Source organism: Monodon monoceros, unplaced genomic scaffold, assembly GCF_005190385.1.
Source record: "Monodon monoceros isolate NGI ecotype Baffin Bay Population unplaced genomic scaffold, NGI_Narwhal_1 Super_Scaffold_6, whole genome shotgun sequence".
NCBI classification, from domain to species: Eukaryota; Metazoa; Chordata; class Mammalia; order Artiodactyla; family Monodontidae; genus Monodon; species Monodon monoceros.
Genome location: NW_021703783.1, coordinates 91,986,367 through 92,002,364, shown reverse-complemented (window position 1 = coordinate 92,002,364; position 15,998 = coordinate 91,986,367).

Below are 15,998 nucleotides of genomic sequence, written 5' to 3'. Positions count from 1 at the left end.
CAAAAAAAAAAAAAAAAAAAAAAAAAAAAAAAAAATCAGCGGTAATGATGAAGACACTGTCCTTGCTTCATGAGGTGTGTGTGCATTCTGGAAGGCTTCCTGGAGGAGGGGTGTTAACCCTGCAACAGACCAGAGAGACTTGGGATTATTAGACTAGTGGTTCTCAAACTGGAGTCTGAGCCCAGCAGCACCTGGGAATTTTAGAAATGTAGATTCTCAGGCCGAATCAGACACAGATGGTAAAAAGCCCTCCAGGTGATTCAGGTGAGAACCACTGGGCTGGGCCGTGGGAAGACCAGCACCGAGGGAACCAGATCCTGGGAACTCTCTCCTTTGGCCAAGAGTTTGGGGCCTGAAAGCGTTTTCCGGGCTCCTGTCCAGGCGCTGAATCATCCTGCAGGTCAACAAAGTGTGCACCTGGGGTACGGGCAAAGCAGCAAACATTTCTCAAAGAATTTGATATTTAGTGTTTCTCCAAAGGGCATCAAAATCATCATCCGGAAGTACCAGAATCTTGGACATTTTATCTGTTTTATCCCCCAAATTAAACAGTATTAGGATTGCTCTACAAAGTCAGTGTAACTTCAGGCTTTCCCACACATGGACCATCTCTTCGCCCCGTGCCCCTGCCCCCGGGGCCCTCCTTCCTTCACGAATCACCTTCCTTTAGAAGCGGGTCTCGTGAAGGACCACTGTGCCCCTCTTGGCTTTCTCTGAAGATGTCTTCGTCCTGTTCTTGAGAGATATGTTTACGTGTTACAGGTTCCAGGCGGACAATTAATTGACCCGTGCTTTAGTCTTTGATGATATTGGTTTCCAGGCTCCTAGCCTCTCTCACTGCCATTAAGGAGTTTGCCTTCCATCGAACTGCCATTCACAGGTGGCTCATTTTCTCTTCTCTCGGCTTCTTGTGAGAGCTCCTTGCTATTCTGCATCACTGTGACGGGTCCAAGTGTGGTTTTTTTTTAATCCCTTGCTTAGGGTTTATTGTGTGCCCTGAACTGAAATTCATGACTTTTATCAGTTCTGGAAAATCCTCAGCCATCGCCTCTTTGAGTAATGACTCCCTCTCCTGTTCTTTGTTCTCTCCCTCTGGCCCCCCAAGTAGCTGTGCATTTATTTCTCACCCCAGCCTTTTCGTCTTAGCCTCCATCTCATAGTTTCGGTCTTTCCCTCTGTCCTGCGTTACGCATTCTGGTAATTGCTTCTGCTCCATCTTCTAGTTCACTGATTCCCTCCTGAACGGGGTCTACTTGCTATTCCTCCCATCTGTGGAGTTTTGTGTTTCAGGTATTATGTTTTTCATTTCTAGAAGTTCTATGTGGCTCTTCTTCATATCTCTCTGATCACTTTTTTAGCCTTTTCCCCCCCTTGTCTGTGTTCTCAATTCTTCTTTCTTGAAACATTGTTAACTTATTTTTTTTTTAACATCTTTACTGGTGTATAATTGCTTTGCAGTGTTGTGTTAGTTTCTGCTGTATAACAAAGTGAATCAGCTCTATACTTATCTTTATTCTAGTTCTGGTCGTTCAAAACTAGAGGAAATCTCTTCATCTAGTTTTGCATGCATGCTTTCTGCTGGCTCTGACTCATCATGGATTGTTTCCTCATGTGTTTTGCAGTTTGACACTGTGGCCTGATGATATTCTGTAGGCACCCAGGAGGACTCAGAAGACGTGGGTGTGCTCTGGCCACCTGCACCGGTTTTATCCACCCAACACCACTGTAGGTTAATTTCTTGGCTTGAGGTTTTCTGGACCACTGATCTCACAAATTAGAACCCCAAATGCTAGTGAAGTTCAGGCTAAATTGACACGTTCTCAGGAAGGAATCTTTTTAACCTCATTCATTGCAGAGCCCGGGACAAATGAATGTCCTTGTTATCTTTCTTTGCCAGAAGGTTGGTTTTTATAGCCCACCCTTAGGCTGAGGGTACCATCTTCGAGTGTCCCAGCTTGAGACGAGGATCTCACTTCCCACTCCCAAACTCTCATGAGCTCTAGGTAAGATAGTGTCTGCATTGCAGTTTTAAAACCCAAAGTTCTAGGCTCCTGTTAGCAAACGCCTCAGGGCATCTAAAGGTCAGCTGACATTTGCTTCTTGTTCTGGTGTCAGCTCCGGCATCATTACTGGCTCTCAGGAATTTCCCTTACCTTCTTGCAAACTTAGCTGTGCATTGTATAAAGAAGTTTGTGGTAACTGAACCTGCATTTTTAGGTGTTATTATACCAAGAGTGTCCCCGCAATGCCCAGGGGATCTGACTATAGCAGAACAGATACTGTTCACCAAACCATTTCTTCTTCCTTTGGGGCTCACACGTAGACCACATCCCCAGCCCCCCTTGCAGCTAAGCATGGTGACACGTCCAGTGGGACCATTTCCAGGTCAGGCTCACGAAAGCCTCCCACACGATGCGCAGCGGCAGATGGCGGAGCCACAGGATGGATGTGCCTGCATCCCGAATCACTGCTCGAAGGAGAACCGCCTACCATTTCAGACGTTAGATGAACAGGAAAAAAGCCCCTGGGACTTAGGGGTTTATCTGTGACAGCAGCTAGCGTCCCTTAACTAGTCCACTGGTCCACCATTTGCCAGAATGAAAGTCTCATTTAGAATTGTCCCACAGTTTAGTATCACCCACATAATCCTTTCACGCCTTAGGGGCTTCAAGGGTATTTATCTGGCCTGGCTCTCAGGAGGAAGGACAATGGGTCACAGAGCCTGAGGGGCTCACTGGAGCTGCAGATGGGACGATGGTTTGAGAAAGATCCCCCTTCCCTTCCCTTCCCTGCCTTGTCACGGCTCTGTGCCACGCCCTGCGCTGGCCACAGAGTCCCAGGCGTGGCCCTGCCCTTGAGGAGCTCCTGTGTATTGGGGACACAGATGCAGATAAAGGCAAGCCTGGGACAAGAAGATGATGGTCGTAGTGGACTGAGGGGCTGTGATGACTCAGGCAGTGGCCCATTCAGACTGAGATTCCAGGGCCTGGCTGGGCAGCGCCTGTCACAGGGACCCCGTGGTCCAGGTCACTGGAGACAGAGAATCAGGCGGGCCTCTCCCTGATCCAAGCAGGCAAGATTCCAGAGGGCAGCACAGCCCGTCTGGCAGGGAGGGGCCTGGGCATGCTCTGGAGGTGGACACGTGGCCCAGAGCCAGCAGGACTTCGAGGCCACCCTGGGCAGGAAAACCTTGTTTCCACAGCCCTAATGACACCTTGATTGGTCAGCTGGTGACATTGTCGGGATAGCGCCTACAGTGAGACATCAGGCCAGGGGATGGGGCTACTGGACCCCCATGGGCTGCTGGACGGCTCACAGCCTGGAGGGACAAGGAAGGGCCCCCCGCTGGGAACCAACACACACACACCCCTCCTCTCCCCCTCCCAGCTGCTGGTAACAGCAGTGTCCATAGCCCCCCAGCCAATAAGAACACAAGTCGATTTTATGTGTCAAGCTGGCTGGGCCATGGTGCCCAGACACTTGGTCAAACACTGTGTAGGTGTTGCTCTGAAGGTACTTTGTGGGTGTGATGACATTTACAATCAGCTGACTTTGAGTAAAGGAGTTGGCCCTCCATGATGTGGGCGGCCTCATCCAATCCATTAAAGGCCTTAAGAGCAAAACCTGAGGCTTTCCAGGGAAAAGCGGATTCTGCCTCAGGACTAGAACACGGACATCCTGCCTGAGTTTTCACCTGCTCTTGGGATTTGGGATTTGCCACCTCCCACAGTCATGCAAGCTGATTTCTTAAAATCAGTCTCCCAATTCCCTTCTCTTTCTCTCTCTCCCCTGCCTCTCAGCCTTCTCAACCAAACCACAGCCTCGAGAGCTTCCTGTGCACCAGACACGGAGGGGCAGCCCTTGTCTTTCAGTTCCTGGTGGGTCTCGCACGGGATTCAGACTCATATACGATGCGAACCCTGACATGTCCCAGAGGATGGGATCCCAGGCAGAGGTTCGGGGAAGATGGCCCAGTCTGGGAAAAGCCTTGAGGGACAGGCTGAGAATTCTGCACTTTGCTCTGGAATGTCGTGCCGGCCTCCCCACCTCCATCCTGGGCCTGACTCCCACCCACCCAAAATAAAATGTCTGAGCGCACCCCACACCTGGGGGAATTGCCGGAACGGGAGGGGGTGACGGCAGGGACGGCCCGGCCCGGCCTCGCTCCCAGAAGAGTTTAGCAGACAGAGAAGCCCCGCATACTCGCACCGGGGCTGCAAACTTGCCTCAGGAGATCGATGGTCACTGGGCTGCACCTGCTCAGCGTTCACTCCACGGCCACGAGGAGGCCAGGCTCCTGGGAAACAAAATGCCACTTAAAAACCCATCATCTCTACTCCCCTCCCATCCCAAGCTCCACAGGTCATAAATTCCAGAGGGAAGAGGAGGCCGGCACATCTGTTGCTGCAGGTGAAGGCCCTGTGGGAATGGGGTGCAAAGGGTCGCCATCAGCCCAGGGCATCCCTGTCAACCCCCCACATATCCTGCAGCCTGGGCCAGCCCTCCGACCTTGATGGGCACTATTTTGGTCACTGCCCTGCATTCCAGAGGAAAACGCTCTTCCTCTGCTCCTTCCTTCTCTGCTTACCCCACCTTGGAGTAGAGCCTCTGGGTTTTTAGGGTTAAAGAGCAGTGGGAAAGCTGTGAACACAGGTGAACCCAGTAACTAGCTGTTAAGAATACTCAGGAGGGACTTCCCTGGTGGCACAGTGGTTAAGAATCCGCCTGCCAATGCAGGGGACACGGGTTCGAGCCCTGGTCCGGGAGGATCCCACATGCCGCGGAGCAACTAAGCCCCCGTGAACCACAACTACTGAGCCTGCGCTCCAGAGACCGCACGCCACAACTACTGAGCCTGTGAGCCACAACTACTGAAGCCCGTGCGCCTAGACCCTGTGCTCCTCAACAAGAGAAGCCACCGCAATGAGAAGCCCACGCACCGCAACGAAGAGTAGCCCCCCTGCTCGCCATAACTAGAGAAAGCCCACACACAGCAACAAAGACTCAACACAGCCAAAAGTTAATTAATTAATTTTTTAAAAAAAGAATACTCAGAAGCCCACAGACAACTGGGAAGTGTAGTTCATTTTCACTTACATCTTAAACCCTGTGGAGCCAGCCGGAAATAACATAGACCTCGGTGCGGGTTGGTCAGAGCTGGAATCCCGGTGCTGCCCCCGACTGGTGGAGGGCCCTGGGCTGGTCACTTCACCTTTCTGAGCTTCCATCTCCTTGTCCACAGATGTGGGAATAATAACATCCTCTTCACCAGGCTGCCATGAGAGTGAAGGGCCGCATGGAAGCGCTCAGCCGGCATCCGGCGCTCTGTGCCCAGACCCCCAGCTCCACCTCTGTCCCTGCTTGCAGAAGCATGTGGGGACACGGGACATGTAACAACTAACACGATTCCGGGGTGAGAGGCAGATGGGGGGTCAGAGAAGGCTGGGAGGGGTTTCAGGTGGGGAAGGGCGTGGGCAAAGCCCAAGACAAAATGTGGGCTTCGTAGGCATTTGAGGGGCGCTTCCTGTGCCCCTTGATACTTTCAGAAGTAGGGGCTTGGAGTCTTCCTCTCAGGCCAGGGCTCCAGATGGACTGAGCGGCCTCTCTCCTTGTGAAGGGAGGGATGGGGATGAAGGCCCCATGGAGCCCTGGCGCTGTGAGGCATCATCACCTCTACAGCAAGTCACATCCCCTGTGGGATCTGACCACGTGGGAGTGAGGCCCCAGAAACCCCCGGCCGAATGTGGGAGCCACAGAGGAGAGGAGGCCAGCCTCTAAGGAAGGATGCGTCTCCCTGTCCTGAGCTACCTACTGTGCGCCATCCCTGGTGGAGGAAGCAGGGCCACAGAGGAGAAGTTCATGCACTGAAGGGTCTCACAGTGCATGCCACAGCTTCTCGCGGCTACAACACGGAACCTGTGCGGAGCTGCCCTTGAGAAACATGTCCACAGTGACCTGATCTCACCTGAGGTAGCAGTTTCCATCTCCACTTCAGAGACTAGGAAACTGAGGCCCAGAAGGGCGTGACACTTCTAGGCTGGCACAGCGCAAACCTTCTGAGTACTCGGACCCGGGGATTTCCCAGCTCTGTGGCTTCCTTGCTGCATGACCTTGATGGAGACACTCCCGTGTGCCTTGGTTTCCCCATCTATACACTGGGAATCATCACTGCTTCCTGTGCACTGGCCCTAAGAATGAAATGAGGTAACACATGTGAAAGAGCCTCATCCAATGCCTAACATGATAAGCCTTGATTAGAATTAGCATCCAGGCCACAATGCTATTATCCTCATTTTCTCCCATTAAGTACTCTGTATTTGCTAAATGAGTGATTTTTTTTAACATTTTATCATGAAAATTTCAAACACACAGATAAGTTGAAAGACTTTTTAGTGAACACCCAGATACGATAACAGTAGAATTCTACCGTTTACATTTCATAATACTTGCCTTAGCAATATCCATCCATCAATCCATCTTATTTTTTGATGCATTTCAAAGTAAGTTGATGATATCAGTCCAATTCCCCTTAAATGCTTCATAGTTAACTGTTTGAGAGGTGAAATTTACATACAATGAAATGCACAAACCTTAAAAGTCATTTGCATATAAACGTGTAACACAAACTTGTATCAGAATAAAAGACATGATTATCGTCCCAGAAAGTTTCTTCATGCCTCTTTTCAGGCAGTCCTGCCCCTACTCCAAGGAGGCAACCACTGTTCTGATGTGGTTTCCACTATAGGTTAATCTTCCTGTTGTAAAATTTCACATAATACAGGACATGATTTCATAACACAGTATAGTATGTACTTGTACCAGTTATCTGTGGCTGTGTAACAAATTAGTCCAAAATTTAGCAGCTTAAAACAACAACACCTAAGATTTCAGTTTCTGTGGGATGGGAACCTGGACACGGCTTAACTAGGCCCTCTGGCTTGGGGTCCCCTAAGGCTGCAATCCACACACTGGCTGGGGCTGCAGTCTCATCTCCAGGCTCGGCTGAGGGAGGTCAGCTTCCAAGCTCACTGGAGTGGGGGTCAGCAGGCTCAGTGGGGACCTCGTCCCCCCGGATATTGGCCTGAGAGTGGCATCTTTCTATCCCTCGTCACGTGGGCCTCGCACAGGGCAGCCCACAGCATAGCAGCCAGTTTCCATCAGAGCACGGAGGTAAAGGGTCAAGAGAGGGCAAGAACGATGGAAGCCAGACTTTTTGCCGACTGCTCTCAGAGTGACATCCTGGACTTCCCTGGTGGCGTAGTCGTTAAGAATCCGCCTGCCAATGCAGGGAACATGGGCTCAAGCCCTGGTCCAGGAAGATCCCACATGCCGTGGAGCAATTAAGCCCTTGCGCCACAACTACTGAGCCTGCACTTTAGAGCCCGCGAGCCACAACTACTGAGCCCACATGCCACAACTACTGAAGCCCATGTGCCTAGAGCCCGTGCTCCACAACAAGAGAAGCCACTGCAATGAGAAGCCTGGGCATCACAAGGAAGAGTGGCCTCCGCTCACTGCAACTAGAGAAAGCTGCGTGCAGCAAGGTAGACCCAACACAGTCAAAAAATAATTAATTAATTAATTAAAAGAAGTGACATCCATCGCTTTTGCCATGTTCTATCCATTAGAAGGAAGTCACTAGGTCCAGCCCACACTCAAGGAGGGGGGACTGTACAAGGGCATGAGTACCAGGAGGCAGGGTCACTGAGAGCCATCTGAGAAGCTGCCGCCACAGCACCCTTGGGCAAGACACCCAGGGCCTGCCCATCACCAGCTGGGAATGGCCCTCCTGGCCGCTCTTTCTCCAAATGCCCCTCTGGCTCCCGGAGATGACCACGGTGACAGCGCCTGTGTCCCTTGGCGTGGCCTCCTGGGTGGAAGATGCTTGTCTCCATGGCTGCAGGTGGCCTCGTTCTTGTCCCAAAGCTGACTGGGGCCTTGAGCTCCTGACTTTTGCCTCTCCGTCCTCCTGGAAGGAGCGTCTGGTGCGGAACACCCCTTCGGGGAGCATGTAGCATGGGGTGCCCTGGGGTGGTGATGAGAACTCCCCCAGCTCTGCATTTAGCTGACAAGTTCTGGTGGCTCTCCTTTCCTTGGGGACAGTGCTGGCCATTTTCAGCACCAGCATGGCAGGCTGTCCCCTGATTTGCCCAAGAAGCATGACTCTGGGCCATGGTCACTCAGTGGCAGGACAGGGACGCTGACCTAAGTGCCCTTCCCATCACCTGAGACTCAGGAGGCGAGAGCGCACTCAAAATGCACCACCTGAGGAGGAAAGAGCACAGAATCAGGTCCAGGCCGTGACTCAGCCCTCAAACCATGTGGAGACCACAGCATCCTCCCGCCACAGACGGTGAACACAGAGGGCCTGGGGTGGCCGCTTGGCCGGTGATGTACTTTCTATTATTGCACATATGAGGGGGAAACGGGCAGGAAGTCAGCAGAGAACCAGAGATGGAGGGAAATAGGACAAGACAGAGAGACAGAGATGGACAGAGAGACAGGCAGAGACGATACACAGAGAGGGTCAGAGAGGGAGGGAGAGCAGCAGAGAAGACAGAGGGACCAGGACGTGAGGCTGGAAGGCCCACGCTAACGGGCTGAAACGGAGTGAACGGGGCTGTCGGCAGCAGCACGGGGGGAGACCTTCCTCCCAGTGCCCTGCATTGCCCAGGGGAGACTCAGAAGCCTCATCCTTAGGAGCCTACATCTGGATCATAGCTGAGGAGACCCCAGGAGCTGCCAGCCTGGCCCCGGCGGGGCACAGGGACCCCAGGCAGCTGTTCGGGAGAAGATCAGACCCGACCCCTGGGAGAGGGCACAGCAAACCCACACACACCGGACAGATGGACGGGTCAGTGCAACGTGTGTGGAGGGAGGCTTCCCTGCCCAGGAGCTCAGAAAGGCCCAAAAGGCCACTTCGGTGTCCTCGGGCGTTGTCCCCACCCAGGGATTTGCCTCAGCGGTGTCCAGGCCTTAGAGACCCCTCTCCCCCCCCCCCCCCCCCCCCCCCCCCCCCCGAGCTCGTGAGCCACGTGTGGCCCTGGGATGCTTTGGCGGGGCAGGTGCTCCACACGGCCACCCCTCCTGGGGTCAGACCCCAGTCCCACCGGAGCAGAGCTGAGGACTCTCTGCTGGAGCAGCGGGGCAACGCCCCCTCCCCACCGCCACCCCCACTCCCACCCCCCGCCTCCTTGCTGGGAGCTCTCTCCTCCTCCCTCCCCAGACTCTCCAAGTTCTCCATTGTGTTTTGGAAATCAAAGTCAGGAAGTCTTGAGAACACTCATCTAAGCCGCTCGCCTCCCCTGAGGCCAGGAGGCCGGAGTGTGCTAAAAAGAGAGGAAAGGAAACGAAGATGGGAAAGGAGAGGCAGAATCTATAGATAATATATCCAAATATTAGCCAAGCCTCACACAAAAGCGAGGAGCGGAGGGGGCAGTAAAATGGTGCGGCTGCTGTGGAAAACAGCACAGCAGTTCCTCAAAAAATTTAACACAAGATCACTATACGACACAGCAATTCCACTCCTAGATTTGCGCCCAGGAGAAAGGAGAGATATTTGCGCACCCTTGTTCACAGTAGCACTACTCACAACAGCCAGAGGTGGAAACAACCCAGATGTCCAACAGCAAATAAACAAAATGTGCTGTATCTGTACAATGGAATATGATTCAGCCTTTAAAAGGAAGGAGATTCTGACACACACAGATGAGCCTTGAAGACATTATGCTCAGTGAAATAAGGCAGTCATAGGAAGACCAATACTGTACGATTCCACTTATATGAGCGACCTGGTGTGGTCAGCTTCGTGGAAGGAAGAATGATGGGTGCCGGGGGCTGGGAGGAGGGGGAGGGGGAGTGGGGCACAGAGTTCCAGTTTGGGATGATGAAAAAATTCTGGAGATGGATGGTGGTGATGGTTGCACAACCCAGTGAATGTTAATGCCCCTGAACTGCACGTTTAAGAATGGTTACAATAGGCTTCCCTGGTGGCGCAGTGGTTGAGAGTCCGCCTGCCGATGCAGGGGACACGGGGTCGTGCCCCGGTCCGGGAAGATCCCACATGCCGCGGAGCGGCTGGGCCCATGAGCCATGGCCGCTGGGCCTGCGTGTCCGGAGCCTGTGCTCCGCAACAGGAGAGGCCACAGCAGTGAGGGGCCCGCGTAGAGCAAAAAAAAAAAAAAAATGGTTACGATGAAAAAAGAAATGGTTAAAATGGTAAATTTTATGTTATGTATATTTTACCATACACACAAAAAATACATAGCTAATTTTTTTAAAAAGTGAAGAGCTGGTAGTTGTTAGAGGGTGGAGACCACCTGGAGTTGCAGGAAGGTTTCTGTAGGCAGTGACTCCCGAGTTGGGGCTTGAAGGCTAGGGAACAATGACCAAGTGAAGGGCAGGGAGATGGTGCGGTCATCATAGTGGTCGGAGGGCGAGGACCAGAGCGCCAGCAGGCCTCCGGGCAGCGAGCCATGGAACTGGGTGGGGCAGGCAGAGGTGGGCTCAGAGGGCTCACGGTGAGAACAGATTGCAAGGTCGAGACTGGCAGAGAGGCTGCAAGCAGGCTTCCGGGAGGAGCAGGGCAGGGTGGCAGGCCACTGGGCAGGGTGTGGGCCCAGCTCCCCCGCTCTGGACCTGGGCAAGTCACCTCATCTCTCTGATAGGCTCGGCAGATTTAACAATTAAGAATCTGAACTTAAAGAAAAGAATCTGAACTTCAGACAAACCACAGATAACTTTAGTGTAAGTATGTCCCCAATATTGTATGGGACATACTTGCACTAAAAAATTATTCGTGGTTTATGTGATACTCAAATTTAACCGTGTGTCCTGGATTTTATCTGGCAGCCTGACTCTCTGAGGGGTGGCCAATGCATTTGCATGGCTGTCTACCTCTTGTCCTTCAGGCCCTGGCTCAAAGGACTCCTCCCCAGAGAGGCCTCCCCTGACCACCCCTCCCGTCAGTCACTCTGTCACATCACCTGGCCATAGCCTTCTTGGCCCTCGCAGGCTCTAAAACAACCCCACTCATGTGTCTGTTTGCTGTCTATTTTCTGTCTCCCCCCTCTGAGATGCAGACCCATCCATGCTGTATCCCCAGCACCTATCACAGGCCTAGCACATAATAGGTGCTCAACAAACATCTATTGAAAGGTGAAAGTGAGGAGCCATAGGGAGGGGAGTGAGAAGATGTGGGTGACGTTGGGGCACTATGCACTTGCTGATTTTTCATACCGCACCCCTCCCGCTGGTGACTTGTCCCCTTTCCTGTGAGGCTCAGGGCTGCCCAGGGGACAGAGCTGACCGAGCCCAGCCCGCAGGTGGGACCTGGAGGTCTGCACCAGCCCAGCCCAGCCCGGGCTGGCCGCCCCTCCCCACAGGACCAGCCTCCTATCCACAGACTCCTAGGGCAGCCCCGTTACCATGGCAATGGCAATCCGAGGTCACAGCACTGGAAACCGGAGGATGCTTCCCTCCTGGAACACCACCTCCAAGTCAGAATCTAATTCTCACTACAGTCATAATAGTGGTTTTGCATAATCGTCCATATATTAGTACCTAACATGCCAGTGTTTATTTGGTTAAAATTCATGAATTCAGGTCTAAATAAAAAGTGCTGATGGCCGAAGTTTTTCATTCTCTTAAAATGTTCTGGGTTTTTTTTTTTTTAAGTCAGCCTCTCTCCTTGACAGCAGCTTGCTTTTAATCCCATTATAAACGGGTAAGGGACAGGAAAACACAGCACGGCTCTGCTCCCCAGGGCCCCTCACCCGCACCCCAGCCTCAAGGGCAGAGCTGGACGCTAGCTCCCCGGCCATCGAAGGAGCGGTGCGGGTCACCGTCACCCCTGGCACTGTCTCCCTGTGTGACCTGGCGCATGCCATGCCGCCTCTCTGGGCCTCAGTTTCCTCAGGTAGAGAAATGAGGGAAGGGCTTAGTTAGTCTTGAAAATCCCTTCTGCTTCCAAAACATAGACATATAGCTGACATGTGCTGAGGCTCAACCAGGCACCAGGCTCTGGGCTGGGAGAAGGGACCATGGTTGCAGTCCTCTGACTGATGCAGTGTGATGGGGGCTCAGGAAACAGACAAGGACATTGGGGAAAAGCGTTGGTGTGGAGGAGAAGTGGAAGCTGGCGGGCAAAGACATGGGGCAGCCAGGAAGCCTTCCTGGAGGAAGTGACGTTTGAGCTGAGACCTGAATTGATAAGTAAGATAAGCCAAGGGATGGGGAGAAAGGGAACAGGGGAGTCAAGAGGGTGGGCCTCGTCCTATAGGACACTGGGGAAGAGGCGTGGGGTTGGCAGCACATGGGTGGTCTGCAGAGTGAGAGAGACTGACGAGGCCTGGAAAGGGTGACGAGGAGGGGCCTGGCCCCAAGGATCCTGTAAGAACCAGGAGGCAGGGACAGGCTGGGGGCTGGGAGGGAGGAGAGAGTTCCAGAAGGGGGGATGGTCCTAGTGACAGCTGCCTCCACAGGGCTTAGCAGGGTGAGCTGCGGGGCTGAGGGACGTGGCCCTGGGGGTCAGCAGGGAGGGTTGGGAGGGGACGAAGGTGTTTGGCTGAGGAGGAGATTGGGCCTGGGAGCAGGAGGGAAGCAAGGGTGAGGTGGGCCCAATTCAGGCCAGGGTCCCTGGTAAGGGAGGAGCCCAGGCTGACACCCAGCCTTCCAGGGAGGGATAGGTGTCTGGGGACAACGATCTAGAGATTTTGGACACGTGGAGCCCAGCAGGTCTGCCTCAAGGGGCTGGGAGAGGAGGGGCTGGAGCAGGGGCCCTCCCCAGGGAGCCAGGGCTTGCTGCACCCTTCGGTCATGAGGTCCTAGGCTGGGCAGCTAGACCAGGTCTCACAGGTGATGAATGAGGCTCAGGCTAGGGCCTGGACCTGCACTTGGCCTGCTCTGTGGACAGCCTGCTTGCCTCAGTTTCCTCAGCTGAAAATGAGGGTAACACCCCTCTCTGGACAGAGGCCGTCCAGGAGCAGGGGCAGGCCTGTGGCCGGCACACGTGCACACAGTGCGTGCATAGCACCCCTCAACAGGTGTCGCCTCTCTCCCTGCCCCCACCGCTCTGTCTACCATGAGGCCGATGCCCAGGTAGAAAGGCCCCTCTAGACACCCGGAGCAGGGAAGACATGGCACTCCGAGCATCACGGCCGGCAGCTGGGAGCGTCCATGTGGGCACCATGCAGAGAGGCCTAGACAGCTGCGGTGATTGTTACCTCCCAGGGCTGCAGGGCCCACCAGAAAGGGATCACAGAGCAGAAACGGGGAAAGCATGGGCGAGCGGACAAGATCACGCAGGGCCAGGGTTACAGGCCTGTCTGTGCGGTGACCTCAGCTCACCTTGTTCTCCAGAGTGGGTGGGGCCTCAGAGAGGGAGGTGCAGTGTTGGAGGTCACACGCGACATCCCTGTGTCCCTCCCTTGGCCATGCCGAGAGCCCGGTCAGCCCCTGAGGAAAGACAGCGCACACTGGGGGGATGGGAGGCCCAGCAAAGGCTGGTGGGGACCAGGCAGGCCCTCTAGCCACCAACTTGGCTCTTCTGCTCCCACAGCTTGTTGACGTCCAGGTGACCAGTCTCTGGACCTCTCTGGGCCCCTGGCCTCATCTGAAGGGCGGCGATGAGAGCGCTCTTCCCAGGGACGAAGCTGCAGGGAGCTTAGCCCGAGGTGAGGTTTGGCTGCCTGCCCAGCCCTCATCCCCTCCTTCCAACAAGAGCACATAGGTGCTCCTTGACAGCTCCTCCCTACCCTGCTCTCAGGCCGTGATGCAGGTAGGTCGCCCCCATCCCTGGATCCCAGAGTTCAGACCTGGTCAATCAGAGCATGGCACGTACCCCGGTCAACCTATAAGATTCCGTGAACTTTGCCAGACTGTCAGGGAGAGGAGCTCTCTTTCATCTGGGGATAGGCAGACAGGCCCAAAGCCAAGGCTGCTGGTGGCCACTAGGAGAGGAGGGAAGCAAATGCAGAAGGAAGCAGAACCAAGAAGTGGAGAGGCTTCATCCTAGCGACATAGCTGGAGCTCTTGATCCAACTGCACCTGAAGGCAATGCCACCTCTGGACTTTTTAGCTACTTGAGCCTCTAAGTTATTTCCTTCTTGTTTCTCACTTTCCACCCTCCCTTCCTTTCCTCTCTTCTGGCTCCTTCTTTTTTTTATTTTCAGTTTCATTTGAGTCGGGTTTTTGTCCTTTGCAGCCAAAACAGTCCTGAAAATACCCATCGTATGATTTCAGGCAACAGTGCCAGGTGAGTAGACTATTACTCTCTGTGACCCTCTCACCCAGGTCCAGCATCTTAGCTACAGAACCAGAGTGTGAGAGCCAGGCCCTGCTTCCTCCCCAGCCCAGCAAGTCCCCAACCCTTACCCCAGCCATGAGAGGACACTTTCATGGGTGTCTCTAAGTCACAGACACCCCAGGCCCCACAACCTGGGCATGATGAACACATCATCACCCCACCCACTGGGAAGCCCCCCAACTCTACACCCACCCCACTGGGGAAAGAACAGCGCAGACACACGGAGAAATTCTGAAATAAGCTTCTGGGTTTTATTCAAAACAGCACTGCTGGCGGCTGCCGCTTGGTTTCTCTATCCCGGGCCATCTGGGCCAGCAGGTACCAGCGCCATCAGCAACTAGGAGGGAAGTTTATTCACACCATAGAAACTGTACAGCGACTGGGAGTGCGATAGTCACAGCAGCAGGGCTGGGTCGAGGGCTTCCAGGAGGAGGTGGCCTCTGTCTCCTCCCTAAACCCCAGCACGGCCCGGGCTCTGCCAGGAACACTGATTATTGCACAGAGACAAAAAGAGTATGTGTACCTGGGCTAAACAGCGGCTTCTAAGAACCCAAGCCCTTACACAGCGCAGCAAAGGGGGCCAGAGGTGGCCCTGGAACAGAAAGCTCCAGTGGGAAGATTTGGGGGGAAGACAGGCAGACAGGCTGATACTGTGCACACTTAGTCCACTTTTAGGGGGCTGCCTGGTGCAGGAGGAGGCCCGGCAGGGGACAGGAAAAGGGTTTGGCTGGGTAGACTATGCCACATCTGGTCTTGGGTCCCTTTGTACAGGTGTTGAGGGGCCCACCAGCCACCACGCTGCGGAAGCCTGCAAACAGACAGCTTGGGGTGTCCAGCACCAGGGTCCCCACTCTCCGCAGGGCCAGGCCATGTGGGTTAGGGTAGGTTTGTGCTTTTGTGATGGACAGGCCACAGGATCAGGGAGGGCCGAGGGGCTATTCACCCAACCCTTAGCCATTTGGGTTTTTCCTGGCCAATCACAGCCTCCCTGGTCCCCCATCGCCTGTAGCTCCCAGGAAAAAGGCCAAGTGCCTGGGGTCAGCATTTGGGACCCTCCAGGAGCCAGCCCCATCTCCCACAACTCCCTCAGGCAAAACTTCTATGCTTCGTGTTCAGCTATGCCCACCTCCAGACACACCCTGCTCTGTCCAGCCCTCACACCATCGCTCAGGCGATGCCTGGGTCACTCTTCCCACGTGTCTGCTGGTTCTGGGGTCACTCAGTTCAGGGTAAAAGGATGGCTCTGTGTCAGACTCGCCCGGGATGTGTTCCCTGCCCAGCCACTTATAACCCGGTGACACCAAGAAAGTCACCAAGAAAGTCACTTCCCTGGTCTGTGCATGGAGCAGCAGTGCACACGGCTCAGGGCCACCGTGCAGAGTAAACAGGATGACACCTGAGCCCAGAAGACGGAAGCCGCTGACCAGTGTCACATGCCATCCCCTTGGACGCCAACCCACCCTCCACACGGTCCTCTCAGGTCCCACTGGCCACCTTCCGGCCCCCAGCACACACGTCCCTCCAGGAACACGCTGCCGTGCGCAGCCACTGTGTGCGTGGCCTCTCCTCCACCTCGATGGCTGGGGCCAGTATGGAGCTGGGAGGGAGGGCGAGGCAGAGCCGGGCAGGCTGCCCGGGCCCTCCTCTTCCCCAGACGAGCGAGCGCCCCCCCCCCCCCCCCCCCCCCCCCCCC